Below are 12,272 nucleotides of genomic sequence, written 5' to 3'. Positions count from 1 at the left end.
TTGTGCTTCGTGATAGCCTGTCGTTTACAGCAGGCTTGGAGAAGCTCTCCGTTCCCTGAAGCCGTCTGACATGTGATGCATAAAATACGACCTACTGCTGCTTTCTCTTTTGTTGCCGCCCCTTAACGAATATGATGCTCAGACCAGTTACAGGAAATGTTTTTATTCCCCTTCTTGACAGCAGAGGTTTGATTAAAAGGAAGTGCCTTCATGTTTTAGAAATGTCTCCTGTTAAATATGAATCCCAGCTTGTAATGTACTCTAACACGAGCCAGTAAAACAAATGTCAGACAGGAATATAACACATGTTGTCAGCCGTATACGTCACATCACGCCTGCGAAAGTGAAGTAAATGTCTCATCTCGTTCCACTTTTGTTTTCCTTCACACAATTTCTGCCCTGACATAATCTCACAAGAACACTATGAAGATCCGTGTAGCTCTTCACCCACACTTATCTTGTTCACTCATAGAGTTGATCTATCGCCACGTCTATTGTGTGCCTCATAGCGGCCTTTTCATGCTCCGAGAGAATAAAAGACGGCGGTGCGGGGAGGCGCTGAGGACTGTTTTTGTCTGTCATCGTGTTCCATTCGTAATCCCACAAGCCCCAGCAATGCCTGGTGGAGCGCTGTGTATGTGTGTGTGTGTGTGTGGGTGGGGGAGGTGCAAAGCACGCCTTCGTCATTCTTCCTGCTGCTCTGAAAGTGGCGTGGGGGGATGGGCTGCGAGGGAGCCTGTTTCGAGTCCTTGAATCCAGGACACCCAGTCATGAACGCAAGCTGCAGAGTCTCCTTGGGCTGACTGCTATGAAAGGGAAATTCAGGAAAGTCTTTGTAATCATAATGTATTTAGAATGAAAGGGCTTTAGAGGGAGAACCGCATGAATCGGGTTTTCAACACCGAATAAAGGACGGGGGTCGTAACTGCTTTTCAAATAGCTATCCGGTGAAAGGTATCCTTGAAAATGTGATGAAAGGATGTGATGATATTGCTGCTAACAGCCACTTTGGCTTCATGAGCAGCTTTAAGGTTGGCAACCCCGGTTAAAAAATGCATTTTTCAAAAAAACAAAAACGTATATATATTTATTCTGTGTCATTTGGGCTTTGTAAGTCAGTGAGTTTGTCATGTTAAACTCAACATGGAGAAGCTGGAATGTTTAATCGCATAAGGAAGAGGGAGGATGTGTGTGGGATGGATCCAAACCTAGTGACACCAATAAGGCTGTGATGCACATTTAAAAGACAACCACAGCCTTATAATCTTGCAACTGGTGAAAGCCAAAATTAAGGAAAAATTAGACGTTGTGAGAAAACTGAGCTGTGATGAATAGAGATCATCCTGGCTGTAGTAAAAGCTTTAAGGCTAATATACTGATATGACTCTTTGTGACTATTTAAATGTGTTTGGTCCAATGGCTCAATGATGATAATGCAAAGAGTAATATCAGAGTTTCTGTATTCGTTGTTTTCCAGCCATTTCTTTTGTTATGAATGTATAAGCGGAAAAAGTGCCGCTACATGAAAAAAAAACAATGCTTGTGAGATTTGACCGGTCCCTCGGTATGAGTGACAAGTGTTAACTAACGTTTGACATTTAGATTACAATTAGCTATCACACATGCTGTATTTCACATGCCCTCCGACCTGAAACAGCGCTAGCTCAATAATAGATGTTCCCTCAGGCAACAGTAACGGCAAACGCTGCTGCAATGACAGAAGAATTCGCAGCCATGTGGACGGACAAAACGGCACCGACCCCACCGAGACATCCATAATCTCCATGCCGAAAAGGAGCATTTCACATGACACTCTAGCCACAGCAACTAGTGTCCACAAGCTAGATCTTTTTTTATTTAGCAACTGTAAAGTTTATACTGGGTTGGGGGTGAAAACGGGAGAAAAACGACGACTGACCTGACTCACAACTTAGCTATATATGTAGTCGTAGATGTAATCTGCACATTGCAACGTGTCAGGTAATATGGATCCTACACCTGTCCTTTAAGTTGAATTGCTGTAGATATTGTGTATATTATGAATAGCTACATTATATAATACAACGCAGCATTATTTAAAGGTGTTGACCACGAAGCTGTGAGCATATCCGTTGACTCCACAAGGCTCTCAACATGGCGGCGGCCCGGCTTTGTAAACAAAGCACATAGTAGCTTGTATTACAACACGCAGAGGTAGAGCGACTCCATTCTCTGCTCAGGGAGACACTAGTCTCCACTATATCTTTACATAGCAGCTAGTCGTTTGCTGCTGTGTTAATGCTCTGCATGTTGAATCGAGGAGTATATTTGGGAGTTCGTCAGCCTCATTACATCTCGCCTGCTGATTTAAAGGAACTAGCTGTCCCACGTCCGGTGTAACCCGAGCGCTAATCAGTATGTGTCTCACTCGCTGTCTTGTTCTCCGTGGTTGGAGGGGTAATAGCCAGGCTGCATCGCCTGCGTCCTAAGTTAAAGCTCCCCGAAGCTTTGGCTCTCGGATGCCGAATGAATCATCTCCACTTCCCTTCGTACAAGAGCTAACCACCTCTGAGCGCGTCTCACTCTCCCACCTCTAATTATACAAATCTAGAGGAGCAAGGCATTCGTTAGCTGCCTCAATGTGCCACTGGCCTTGATAAATGGAGCAGCTCTCATGGAAAATCTCATTGGCGGTGTCACAGAGAAAGAGAAAGGAAAGAGCCACCGCTCTGCATTGCTGCTGATGTCCAGCTCTGGTAGTGGATCTCATGAGAGCTAGCTTCACTTTTATATTTTCTCTCTCTCTCTGTGTGTGCCCGGCTTACTGTTGCTTGTGTTACAGCTCATTCCTTTTTAAGTAGTGCCAGGGCTTTTAAAGGCTCTGCAAGAGAAGAGAGAGCGACTTATTTTAAGAAGGCGAGTAAATTACATCAAGAAGTTCACTACAAAGTCAGCCTGTTAGCTCACCTGTCTGTGCTCTTGTGAGGCAGATAAGCAGAGCTGTTTCTTTTATTAACAGACAGTACTGAAGCACTTGTTCAAATATTTTAGATCTCCTCGACATCTTGCGCAAACGTATCTTGAGCTTTTTAGATCTAATCTAAATTTCAGTGACATATTAAGCTGCCAGTTTTCGAATAGCTTCGGAAATCCCCTCACCACACACCTTTCTGATGTCAGATTAGGGACGGCTGTGTCTCTCCAGCTCTCTGAATAACTCAATTTGTTAGTTTTAATTATCAGCCTTCTTCAAATCCTGCATTTGGACAACAGAGTTTTAAACAAATACCCAATCGTATTTACCTGATCAATGTTAAATCACAGTGATGAATTATCTGCCAGCCCCAGCTTGATTGTGATTTCTGTGTTTTTGCCTCTTCCTGTAAGAAGCATCCCCCCCCCCCCCCCCCCCCCCCCGGGGAGTCCCTCACTACTACAGGAAGAAAACGTTTGACACTAATTGTTTTCCACGTCTGCCATTTGCAGCTGCCTTCACTATAACGGGGGAATGGTTTGAGCTCGTAGGCAAAAAAAAACAAACCCCAGACTACACATAAAGTATGAAAATAAAACAGAATCAAGGACGACGATAACAAACATGTTGAACATTTTGTTCTTGCTTTAATCACTAAACAGCTGCTGGAATGGACTTTTAGTAATGTTAGCATTTAATATTTTCATTTAATGTGAATGTGCATGTCCCAGGGACACTGCTTGTTTCTGCAGACTAAGACTCATACCATGCATACCGCACATGTTCCCGTTTACAGCGTCTTATCCCTCACTGACATGCCAGTAGAATCAGAGTAAATCACCATCGTTTGTGTAATCACATGATGGACAAGAATAAACTGCAGCATACAATATTTATCCTTCAAAACCCTCCATAAATATACAGTGGTAAAACAAACACCTACTTTATTATTTATTTATATATATATATAAAACCGAACCTAAATAGAATATTCTCTGACATGAAACCACAATTGCATCAGTGTGTTTCCCACCACATGTTTAGTATTTATGCTTATTGATGATGTATGTATGTAGGTTTCCGGGGCTTATCAGACGAACACAACCTCGCAGTGCTTAATTGGGGATTGATTCTGAGATGGGAATACATTTTTAATAATTCCATCTCAAGCTGCCACAGAACATACAAACAGCTTCCAAGATTAGTTGGCTCTCTCTCGTTATTTGGTGCGAACCCAAAAAGCTGCCGAAATTCAAGCAATTTCAGTGTTTTTACGTCCAACTTGTTTGCGCTTCATGTCTCTTTTTCCTTTTTATCAGAGATAATAAATAAGCAGTTGAGACACATTTTTCAATATATTATTTTTCCATATAAAGCTTCAGTCTTTACAGTTTGTACATTACTGGAGCTTGAAAGAGGACAAATGTAGACATCATTTAAGTGCATCTTATAACACAATGTGTTAGTGTTATCTTGCAGACCTCCTTGTAGTGATCTCAGTAGCGTATTACCATCACTAAGCGCACAGTCTACTATTTCTGCACCTTCACTCAGTCGCAGTCAAGAACCAGTTACATTTACAGTCATTGCTTTATAGCCCAGTCATCAACCGTAACCCCAGAAAACCAACCAGATCAACCAGATTCCTCACAGCCCACACGGCAGTCCACAGATTCAGATATTGAATTAGAAGAAGAATGCCGCCGGCCCACAAAGTTTATAGCCTCGTTGCTCAGGAAATCCCTGTCTAGGGGAACCACAGGCTTTCTGTTTGGAACTATTTAATACTGGAACCAGGTCTTTCCAGTCATAAACTCTGCCGCCTGTAGTCACCTCGACCTCGCTGGATGCGGAGCCTGATTTGTGTCCCATGATCTCACCGCTTCCTGAAGGCTTTTGGGATCTGTTGTCACTTTTGATATCGAGTGTAAAATAAGCTTTGCTGTTACCACAAGTTCAATCCGGAGCGATGAAGACGTTGAAGGAGAAGTCTTGGTTGCGTTTATTGCGACTTGGATCCAATTCTGCAACGAGAGCCTCACGGCCAGCTTTGCTTCAACATTGATGTTTTTAATGAACTTGTTTTGTGTTGAACGTTGTTTTCCATGATGCTCTTTGTCAACAGAATACTGTTTTTAAATCATACCTGAGGTGAATGCAATATTACTCCTTTATTTTATTAGGATAGCTTGGTTATTCAATGAGTAATAGAATTCAGAGTATTTTGATTTCATGAGGTTTTATTCATCATAGTCTGAAAGCTCTTTTTGTGTTTTGTAACATAAACATGTTGGATTTCTATTATCAGTATACTGCTCTGTGTACAGTGTTTTAATAGATTTTGATCTCTGAGACTTAATTGTTGATTGTTTTATTTCCCTTTGTTATTATTATTACGTGTCGTCTGTAAAAGCTTCTGGCATTCAGCCCCTTGACACTTTGGTAATAGTTTTATTTCAACATCAGTATCATTTAGAAACCTCTTCTTCAAACACATAATTAAGAATCGACGTGAGGGCTTCTTCTACAGTGACACAAAACAATGTTGGGCTACTTTTATGGGGGGGAAAAATCAATTCCTGGTCTGTGAAACAAAGCCTGTCACGCTTTGTTTCTCCCTCCCCGTCTTTCTCTCTCCCAAAGCTTTCCACGAGGTGTGTTAGCTGCGTCTGGATCAGCTACGAGAGGGGGGAAGGGAGAGCGAAGGCTTGTACCACTAATTCAGCTCATGAAAGACTTATGCAGCGAGAGCAGCTGTCTTCCATTGTCAGGCTGCACATTTCCAGTGTGCCTCATTGCGCCTCTCAATGCGTGAGTAGCACAGGAGAGAGCCAGGCAGGAAACAAACCAGAATAAAGAGGGAGAATATGGAGACTCTCCATGCAGGCCCGGTTGTGTTTTTTTTCTATTTAAAACCGTAGTGGGTGTGCGGTTGGACTGTCGCCTAATAATACACCATGAGCCTATTCAGACCCAGTGAGCAGTATGCAGATAGATGCTGTGGTGAGAGGGGACAGAGAGGGAGAGGGCATTTGAGGGGTAAGAGGAGGAGGAGGAGGAGGAGGAGGAGGAGGAGGAGGAGGAGGAGGCTAAAGAAGTGCCTGAGATTAGGAGAGGAGAGGAGACGAGGGAGGGAGGAAGAGTGTTATGAATGGATAGAGTCTTTAACCCCCCAACACTGAATAGTTTGTCACAGGCTGCTGCGGCTGTATGTGGAATGAGAGGAGCTGGCTGAGAGCTCTTGGATTCCTGAATCCTTGAGGCATGTGGTCTGATTAGCAGAACAAAACCCACACAGTGGGGAGGAGCAGACGAGCCCTCCCCCCCTCGACTGGAATTTTCTACCAGCGAGAGACCAACGAGGTGGCACAAAAGTTTGTACTGACTTGCTGCGGTTGTAGAAGAGTTTTCAAAGGATTTCTCTGTTTAACTGGGCCACAATGAACGTCCTCTTTGGTACCTCGACCCTTAAATTTACACGTTTTGTTCAAATAATTATCAATATGGAGACTTGTTTTGAATGCATGGAACACTGGATGAGGAGACATTTGCAGTCCAGGAGCTTAAAGCTTGTGAAAGGTTTTGAGTTTAACAAAGAGGAAGTTAACAGCAAAGCAGTGTTTGAGCAAGTGATTAAAGAGAGGATTACGTCTCTCCCCCCCCCCCCCACACCAATACTTTTCTATGGGGATTGTTTGCAGCCAGGTTGTTGTTAAATGGAACAAGTTTGTGAAATCACTCGCGCTTCAACTGTGAAATGTCCTCATTTCATTGCACCATTGCTGTTATCAAAGATACTTGGTGTCCTCTGAAGTATAAAGATTCCTAAAATGTGTTCAGTTCACTCTCCCGTGTTCTCTGGTTGCATCAAGTTAAAATATGAAATGCTTTATGGAATTTGCATTTAGCGGCGACATCTTGCGACTTGTCGTCTCTGGTCGATGAAACGTCACTTGTACAAATCAGCCACCGAGTTTTATCTGCCGTGGTCTTGTTTTGTTCTGCCATTTTAACCAAATCCCCAAAAATTTTTAATTTACTATAATGAGAGACCAACGTAAGATATTCAAGAACATAGAACCAATGAAAAATGACCTAAATAATGAATCGAGCATCCGACTACTTGTGGATTCCTTTTCTTTATTTAGCTAAATGGACTAAAGGTGCTAACGCTACAGTAGTTTGTTAGCTAGCATGTGGACGATTACTTACTATACTTTAGATGTGGTGGGAAATAATGAATGAGATCACACCTGAACCTAAACACACCCTTTGAGTTTATCGTTTGCTGCATCTTTTAATCTGCTCCTATGCACACATTTTTATGTTAACATCTAATCTAGATGGGACGATTCAGTCGGCCCGGGAAGTCTTGTTCTCTCTCTCTTTTTTTTTTTTTCCCCCACTGTGTGATTATCTATAATTGTCCTAAAAATACCACTTGACTGGTGGTATAGCCTGTTGGGAAAACAAGTATACACACATATGTGTGTGTGGCTTGTTTGGCTGTTTCAGGTTTCCTCTGAGATACCGCACCGGAGAAACTCTAATGACACAACGGTTGTCTACAGTTTTACAAACCCTATTATTAATATTGTTTAACTCAATGGAAATACATGTTCCTATGTTTTGGTGTTCTAAAACCATTGTTTCTCCCCTAGGAATATGAGATGTTTATGTTATCACAGCCACACGGTGTTTGAAGTGTCAGCTCCTGTTGCACACAGCCAGGCTTCTTGTCATTTTACCCTCCGTTAAACCCCCACAGAGGTAGACAACTGAGCAAACACACATAATGGCTAATCCGTTCTCTCATCTGTCACACGGCGTTGTTCGCTGCTGTTTGTCTGTCGTCTTTTTTCTGCCTTTCTCCGGTGTTATACCTCTCGTCTGCCAGAAATAGAGCAGCGGTCGGCGTTCCAGCCTGAGAAGTCGGAGAGAGGCCAGTCAAATCGTGTGCGTGCCCTGCGCCCCCGTCTGAGAGGTCAGCCTCGAGAGCAAAGCTTTTATACGAGCTTTTCTCTAATCTGGCGACTACCGTGCCCATTTCCAGCATAATTGAATAACATCTGTTTAAACATAAATAGCTGCTTCGTGTATATTAATAACATTTAACAGCATAGAGGTCTCCGGCTTTATTTTTAGCGAGCAGTTTTCTGAAGGTTTTCGGTGCGTCGCGTCCGTGCACGCATGCTCCCGAGCTTGGAAGTGCACTGATCTGAGATGAAAGGATTTTCTTTCCCATTCTAATCCACACAGACAGCCAGGCCCTTGTGATTATTCCCACCCCCTTCTCTCCACTCATCTCTTTGAATGCAGGGCCCGTCTAATTCACCCTAAAAAGGGTTTCAAAAGGGGATTATACCGCTGATAGAAATTAAAGGGAGAACACGTCCATCCTTCGGGAACAATGTCAAACATTCATGAGTCGATGGATGCTCGCGTCGTGCACAACATCGGGCTGAATTTGGAGCAGTTTGCATTTTGTAAGGCCCCCCCCCCACCAATACCAAACTGCTTATTTCATGATGTATAAATCATATTTGTAGAGGTTATTAATGCAAATACATACGAGTTGCTACTGGAAAAGAATCCCAACGATGAGTTCATCAACATGCAGACGGCAGCACGAGAGAATACGCTGACATGCAGTTTGTTGTTCCACAGAGTTCCCCCTCACATCGAGGAATAGTGTCTTCCTCTGAAACGTTTTTACTAGTGCTGGGCAACTTAACGCGTTATTATCGCGTTAATGCATTAATTAATTAACGCCGACAATTATATTATCGCGTGTTAACGCAGTTTTTTATTTATTTATTTATTATTAAGCACATTTTTAACACAAGAACCAGGCAGCAAGCAGTGAACAGCTGTGTTCGCGTGGCGTCACTTCCTTCTTCCCCCCGGGTCCAGAACACCTCCTACACTCCGTCACCGTCCTTCACTCTTGTCTCACAAACACACACAAACACACACACATGCGAGCGCGATCGTCTCGTTACAGATCAAATGTGACTGTTGCGAAGTGGAGCTTCTAGTGAGGACCAAGACACGTTCTTGTTTGAACGGAACACTTTACTGTCTGGGCTGCAGTATGTGACAGTGAACAGAACACGCTCTTGCACCCGACATGTGGTTTTCTACATATCAACATTGTTAGTGTCAAGAACACGTACCATTCTACTTCCTGTCTCTTCAAAGTAAAAGCACTTCCGTTTTCATGCTCTTCACAATAAAAGTAAATCATGCAATCAAACAATTTACAACAGTGACTATGTTAAAATACATATTGTCGAGTTTTTAAAGTGTTTTGTTTGTAATATGTATAATAAGCATCATTTAGTTATCACTACTGAGAATTTAACAAACATAAAAAAAAGAAGTAGATATGTTTGCAGTTTTCAAGGTGTATATTTAAATTGCATCTCTCACACACATGAAGATAAAGTTGTGAACACCGGCTGAATATCTATTATCAGAATCATTATAACTGTGTAAAGGGAATACTGCTGTTAAAAATAACCTTATTTGTTTAAAGTGTTTGCAAACCAAATGTTATTGCACTTTTGTTCATATAGCAGTACTTTCAAGATAAAAGTGCGCAATACACTACTTTTGAATTCATTATTGAACTTTGCCATAACAATGCGATTAATCGCAAAAAATCCATGCGATTAATCGCAATTAAATATTTTAATCGTTGCCCAGCACTAGTTTTTACGTTACAAATTATGCATGTCGATTTCTTTTTAAAACGTCATTGTTCTAATACTAAAAATTGTTTTTTTATTGATGTCTTTTAAGAGTGGAGCGTGGGAAGAAATGTTCCAGTGAATTTAGAAATGAATCCACATGACCATAAATCAGGATGTCGTTGGCGTACATCAGCAAGGCATTAACAAAACGTCATTACTGCGAGGGAGAGAGTATCTTTACTCGAGACTCATTCCTTTTGTTCAGCAGTGTTTGTCTTGGATGTACGTAATAACCGAGGCATGAGGAGTCTCATCAGAGTTTCACACTGAAGCCCTCCATGTTGAGAATGAGGTTGAAGCATCTTGTTGCCCGCTGACCTGGGCGTCGGTCCAACAACTTAACGCTTCATCACCACTGAATCCCTTAAATCCTCACCCCCAATCTAATGCTCTTAAAGAGACATAGATAAATAAATAAACCATATACGCACTAAGTGCACAGACACTGTACTGTTCTGCCGCCCTCACTGACGTTGTGCTTTGCTGCCAACTCCTTTCAAACCCGATGACATGGAACTATTTGACTTTGGCACGGAGGAGTCGGTCACTGTTTACATGGCCATTTTAAATTCATGCCGCTGGCAGAGGCTCTTCGACCAGGGCCAGACTTGGCCCATCAAGAGATGAGAGTATTAAAATAACAATATATATAAAGAGTTATGATGAAGTTATTGTCAGCAGAACGACCGTATACACCAGCTCTGAAGTTAATGCTTGGCTGAGTCATCTGCAGTGCAAAGTTCGTGTTGAGTTTGGGAAATATTTAATGCCAAACAAAAGTCATACTGGGCGGAGCCTAGCCTGTCCCACATCCAGTGTAAACTGTGTGTGTGAAGCTATTTATTGACTAAATGTTAGAAAATATTCAAATTGACATCTTATACCGTCATCCTTTTATTCCTCCTCTTTGTCCAGCAAATGAAGTCTTCGTAACACTGCAGACTTGTGATCCCCGTGTCTTATAGATGATCTGCACTCGCATGCTTTACTGCATTAAAAGCCTGAAAGTGATAAATGTAGGTCGTCCTCTGCACACAAAAAAACAACCTCTCCTCAAAAATTGGTTGAGTGCCAACGACGTCTCTAGTCTCCAGCGTGTGGAGGTTTGATTTCCTCCTGCTGCTTCCTCTCCTTAAACAAGAGTAGCACATGCATCAAAGTCACCCCCGCCACAGCACAGTCCTCTTATGAATGCTGATATGCTCAATGGAGACCGCATCGGTGTCCTTGAATACAGAAGCGCTGCATTATCTGTTGCAGGCAGAGGAAGAGTCCTCCTGTCAAAACAGTGTTCATCAAATATCGTGCTGGGACTTTTCCCTTCCCTCTTCCAGGCCCTTTTCGGTCAGCAGTCGTGTCTGTTTTTTTATTTTTTTTTTTTATATACACGGCAGTTTCGGCTGAGGTTGCAATGTGGGAACAGAGCTACTGGAAATAAATAAGAATAGAAAACCAGAAGAATCCTCGTGGATGTTAGTGCATCAGAATCTCCATCGGCCAACACCGTAGCAGCTATTATTCTTCCTCATTCATACCGACAGGCTTTTTATTTTCCCCAGTACACCCAAAAGGAATGACGTTGGACTGGGTGGAAACCAGAACCACCTGGAACCAACCCGTGCAAACACAGGGAGAGCACGCAAAGTCCACTCTCCTCTCCTCTCCACTCATTACTTCACATGCAGTGTTTCCCCCAGGGCTCTTGCTTTGGGGGGGCTGATTAACCACCAACCACACCAAATTCTGTTCTCCAATTTAACACTTTCAAGTTTCACTCAAGCTTCTCTAGATATTTGTCAGTTACTTTTTGAAATCCACATGAATAACTCTTCACATCGGCATAAATTAAATCCACGGAACTCAATTAAAAAAGAAAACACGTCACCTTTTGAAGCTGGTTCGCCAATAACTCGTGTTATTTCTTGCTTCCTAAAAACAGTTGAGTTTTTTATTAAAAATGATGACTGCATGCCACATTAATCAGACCACACAAGACCTCATTGCCTCCTGAGTCACCATGTGGCCGGTTGCCGACGAGCAATGTAGCATTCGAACGGCTATTCGGCGCAGCGCTAACTCCACATGAATCGGTTTTAACTGAACATTCTCTGGTCTAGCTAAAAGCACAGAATCTACCAGCAGGTTAGCGGTACCGACAGCGCTGTCTTCACTTCACCTGTAAGGTGATTGTTGGCCTCATAGTATTGTTAACCACTTGTGTAGCGTTTGCATCTGATAAGCCGTCAAACTCTTGGATGCATCAGTCTGCCTTTCCTGATCAATGTGCATCTATAGTGTTCAATAAGAACACAAAGACAAAGATTAATACAAAGATTTCATTGGTTCAGATTACGTTTTTTAGCCATGTAGGTAACCAGCTGTCGAATAAGCGTAACTGTCCAACAGCCACGCACCGTTTTTTGGACCGTTGCCGGCACCTTCGGATGTCCTTGTTGCAACTGTGAAATCATTCTGAATGATGAATAAATGAGCAGAGCGGTTACTGTGTTTGTTTCACAGTACTTCACTGGTGCACAGATGGGCTGAGGGCTTGATGGCACGTT

At 42.5% G+C, this 12,272-nt stretch overlaps 1 protein-coding gene across 3 annotated transcripts in view; it reads left to right on the top strand.

The window, feature by feature from the left end:
- The window catches only part of znf609b (zinc finger protein 609b), a 69,157-nt gene that overhangs the window by 23,213 nt on the left and 33,672 nt on the right, over positions 1 to 12,272 (top strand). The gene's annotated exons all lie outside the window — the stretch shown is intronic.

This window comes from Anarhichas minor, unplaced genomic scaffold (assembly GCF_050575085.1).
Source record: "Anarhichas minor isolate MPS153535 unplaced genomic scaffold, ASM5057508v1 ptg000067l, whole genome shotgun sequence".
NCBI classification, from domain to species: Eukaryota; Metazoa; Chordata; class Actinopteri; order Perciformes; family Anarhichadidae; genus Anarhichas; species Anarhichas minor.
The sequence above is the reverse complement of the archived record's forward strand: the minus strand, read 5'-3'. Positions and strand labels throughout refer to the sequence as shown.